This window comes from Macadamia integrifolia, chromosome 13 (genome assembly GCF_013358625.1).
Source record: "Macadamia integrifolia cultivar HAES 741 chromosome 13, SCU_Mint_v3, whole genome shotgun sequence".
Taxonomy (NCBI): domain Eukaryota; kingdom Viridiplantae; phylum Streptophyta; class Magnoliopsida; order Proteales; family Proteaceae; genus Macadamia; species Macadamia integrifolia.
Genome location: NC_056569.1, coordinates 3,174,438 through 3,179,409, shown reverse-complemented (window position 1 = coordinate 3,179,409; position 4,972 = coordinate 3,174,438).

The following is a 4,972-nucleotide window of genomic DNA, read 5'->3' as shown; positions in this document are numbered from 1 at the left end:
ATGGGTTGGTGTGGTTTCGGTCCGGTTCCACCGGTTTCGGTGTGAGTTTGGAAGTGACCGAAACCGACCCATTAAGGATTTATCGGTTTCGGTCCGATGTCGGCTTCGGTGCGGTTTGGGTTCGGGTTGGTACCGGTTTGGATTTATTAGGTTCATTTCGGTTTGGATCGATTTTTTAAACCGGTATGGAGCCATTAGGAAACAACCAAATGATGAATTGTTGAACTTCGGTTTCTTAAATCGATTTGTAACCGGGTTGGTTTTGGTTTTTGGTCTAGTTTGGATTCGATTTTCCATACAAATGTATACAAAACTATTCAAATTTTGATTTTTTTTAATGAATTTTGGAGTGTTTCGGTTTCTTACCGGTTTGGTTTCGGTTTCGGTCCGGGTTTTGAGCCAGTTTCGGTTTGGTTTCAGGTTCATCCGGTTTTCGGTGCGGTTCGGTTTGGTTTTGGGGTTACAATATTCGAAACCGAACTGAACCAATAAGGCTTCGGTTCGGTTCGGTCTGGGTTGTTATCGGTTCGGTCCGACCGGTTTTACCGGTTCGGTTTAGGAATTGACACCCCTAAGCTCATCTATATAAAGATGACAGACTAATAGTCATAAACTAACTAGGAGTTAGACTCCAAGTAGGATTAGGTCTTACATAATAGGAGTTGGACTCCAAATATGTTTAGACTAGAATTCCAACATGAAGTAAGTAACTAACTAATCATTCACTAATATGGAAATCCAAACTGACTCAAACATAAATAATAAAAGACATATACTCAAAATAAGACTTTAACTAAACTAATGAATTAAATCTTGTTTTTCTACTTTCTACCCATATTTTAGGCTCATTAAAGTGGCCTATTACAAATAAAACATATGGGATCAAATAACCAACACATACATAACCCAACCCAAGACTTATTTGCCATGAAATAAAAACACATTAAGTGACTTATCTACATTAGTTGGTTTATGAAACTTGGCCAATGAAATGACTTGGTTTCTAGATATTATGTTATATATGTTACAATGATGAATTGGAGTTTGTTTCGTGATACCAACTATGTTATTGTGAATCTATTGCTTAAATTCTAATTTTGAACCACAGTTGATATTTTAGTGATTCTGTTATATCTCCAAATCCAACCACTGGATTGGAGCCTTACTTTAAGAAGTTGAAGGACCTAAAAAGACTTAGCATTACTATTAATTTAAGGTTGATCTGACTTGTTGATTAGTTATTATTAAATTTTCCCTATTATAGTTTTTTTATTTTGGCCTTACAATTCAACGTGTTGGGTTGGAATCTGAAACTTTCCTAAGGGATGAATTGATTTCATCATGCAAGCAAAAGAAAAGCAAAGATAATAACTTCCTTTACATTTTGAGATATTTCATACCAGTGATCTAAACAAGTGTTTCTTTTCTAGACAGATCATTCATATGCTACAAGTGTAAAGAGAGCATAAGTTCTTGAAAACCTTAGGAACCCTAAAACAATGGGAGGAGAAAAAGTAAAAAAAAAAAAATACTTATAATAAATGTATCATAGAATGATGCAAGGATGTAGGCAACACTGAAAGCATGCTCCCATCTTGAACAGTTGGTCCAAGGGTCACATTTTTCTCTTTGGTTTCCCTAACCTTCCTACGTCCCGACTGTAGACCACCACCCAACAACATTAATAGAGAGAACAAGGAGTAAAAGAAGGACCAAAATATAAAAATGAGAATCAATACATAATTAAATAATTATCAAAATTCACAGTCCAAGCCTCTAAGCATCCAGCTATAATATATATCGAATAAGAGTTGGCCCACCTAGTAAATAAATAGTGATAATATTGAATCTTATAAAAAGAGTTCACATCCAAGGACTATTCTCTTACTTTAAGTTCAATACTCAACCTGCTAAGAAATTTCAATACTAACAAGACATCCAAGTAAACAAAAAGAAGCAACAACTTTCTACTATTATAAATGTATAGCAAATGGGCAGGTTTGGGGTGAGTACCACCTCTGATACTAATTGTAATATCTCGGTCCCATTAACCTTGCACAATATTGTCATCTTTGACCCATAGACCTCAAGGCTTTAAAACGCATTGTGTCATGTTAAGGAGGCTAGATGTTATTAACTAGCCCAATAATCTCTCCCTAAGCGATGTGAGACTAAAGTTTATACATCATCACTGCCCCACACACTATCGGGGTCTGTTCTGATACCAATTGTAACTCCTGGCCTTACAATTCAACGTGTTGGGTTGGAATCTTAAACTTTCCTAAGGAATGAATTGATTTCATTATGCAAGCAAAAGAAAAACAAAGGTAATAACTTACTTTACATTTTGAGATATTTCATACCAATGATCCAAGTGTTTCTCTTTGAGACAAATCAGTCATATGCTGCAAGTGTAAAGAAAGCACGAGTTATTGAAAACCTTAGGAACCCTAAAACAATGGGCGAAGAAAAAGATGTATCACTGAATGACGCAAAAATGTAGGCAACACTGAAAGCATGCTCCCATCTTGAACAGTTGGTCTAAGGGCCACATTTTTCTCTTTGGATTTCCTGACCGTTCTATGTCCCGACTGTAGACCACCACCCAACAACATTAATAGAAAGAACAAAGAGTAAAATAAGGGCCAAAATATAAAAATGAGAATCGATACATAATCAAATAATTATCAAAATTCATAGTCCAAGCCTCCAAGCATCCAGCCATAATATATATCGAATAAGAGTTCACCCACCTAGTAAAGAAATAGTGATAATGTTGAATCTTATAAAAAGAGTTCACATCCAAGGACTATTCTCTTACTTTAAGTTCAATACTCAACCTGCTAAGGGATTTCAACACTAACAAGACATCCAAGTAAACAAAAAGAAGCAACAACTTTCTACTATTATAAAAGTGTGACAAATGGGCAGGTTTGGGGTGAGTAGTACCTCTAATACCAATTGTAACATCATTGCTCCATTAACCTTGCACAATATTGTCTTCTTTAGCCCATGTGCCATGTTAAGGAGGTTAGAGGTTATTAACCCAGTAATCTCTCTCTAAGCGATGTAGAATTAAAGTTTACACAACATCATTGCCCCACACTATTGGGGTCTGTTCTGATACCAATTATAATGGCTGACCTTACCATTCAGTGTGTTGGGTTGAAATCTTAAACTTTCCTAAGAGATAAAATCATCATGCAAGCAAAAGAAAAGCAAAGGTAATAACTTCCTTTACCTTTTGAGATATTTCATACCAATGATCAAAACAAGTGTTTCTCTTTCAGACAAATCAGTCGCAAGGGTAAAGAAAGCATGAATTCTTGAAAACCTTCTGAACCCTAAAACAATGAGCAGAGAAAAAGTAAAAAAAGATACTTATAATAAATGTATCATTGAATGATGCAAAGATGTAGGCAACATTGAAAACATGCTCCCCATCTCGAACAGTTGGTCCAAGGGTCACATTTTTCTGTTTGAGTTCCCTGACCTTCCTACGTCCTAACTGTAGACCACCACCCAACAACATTAATGGAAAGAACAAGGAGTAAAAGAAGGGCCAAAACATAAAAATGAGAATCGATACACAATCGAATAATTATCAAAATTCATAGTCCAAGGCTCCAAGCATCCAGCTGTAATATATATCGAATAAGAGTTCACCCATCTAGTAAAGTGTTATGTTCACGAGCGTGGGAACGGGTGAATCGTACGGATGAACCTAAACTTCCTCGGATAGACTCCTGAGTCAAGTAGGTAAGCTCACGGGATCGATCCTTGTTCTTGCGTCTACCTATTGTGAAAGATGGAAAGATACACGTTCTGGTTTCTTCGAGGGAAAACCAACCTCCAAATCAATTCATTAATATCTCCTCCCTACATTATTGGCAATAAGCCATATATAATGACTCATACAACGGTCGACTCACAACGGTCGACTACCCACTTCCTAATTTATAGCAACGATTGTTAAATAACAAAATTAGAATTGCAACTCCTAAAGACCAGGTCTTTCCTAAAGAATAGGTCTCACCACTTACGCGGACTCTTATTTCATTCTACTCCCTAACCACCCAAACTTAATTGCATAAAAATAGAAAACTACTAGTAACACGTACTACTACTCCCTAATCATCCCAACTTAATTGAATAAAAATAGGCACTCCAAGTGACACGTAACATATCCTGACTCACCAAGTTAGACAGAATGTTCTGAGATGTAGAGATGTACATTTTGTTATCATTTTTCTTTGCTCTTACCTTATTTTCTTTCTTCTATTCCCTCCTTTAATTGCTGGGTGGAAGATGCTTCATCTAAACAATCTCCATGGTGAGTCTTTGATATTGAGACAGACCTTAAATAGTTAAATGAGCTGTAACCTTGGAATGAATTATGTGATCTTTTATGCATGGGTTAACCTCAAGTTGATTCTTTTCTTAGGCAAAGTCTCCTATGAAATGTGAATAACTTGAGTGGAAGGAAGAACAAGTGAAAATGGTATCCAAATTGTACTGGTTCTTCATAGTTATCTTATTATTTTTTCACATTATCATTGCAATTGGTCATCTTTTCATTTCCCCTCCAAATCAGTTTAAGATCTGAGAACCAATACAGGAAGAAACATTAGATAGCATATGATCTATGGATGTCAACGACCGAGAGCTCTCTCTTGCCTTGCCAGTGCTGTTCATCGATCTTCATGGAGGTAATGATATTGTGGGGAGTGGTTCAAAGGATTCAAACCCGGTTTATTGGTGGTTAGGTTTTGGCAATATATGGATCGGATCGACTGATAAACACAATACAATTTTGATACTTTGAAACGTGATTCGTTCTGGGATGGATCAATGCAAATGTTTTGAGTGAACATTTAGTCGATGTTATTCGTTATGCAGAGAAAAAAAAAAAAGAAAAAGAAAAGACAAGTTGATTGGAATCAGAGAAAACTATCAACCTACTCTGATTTTT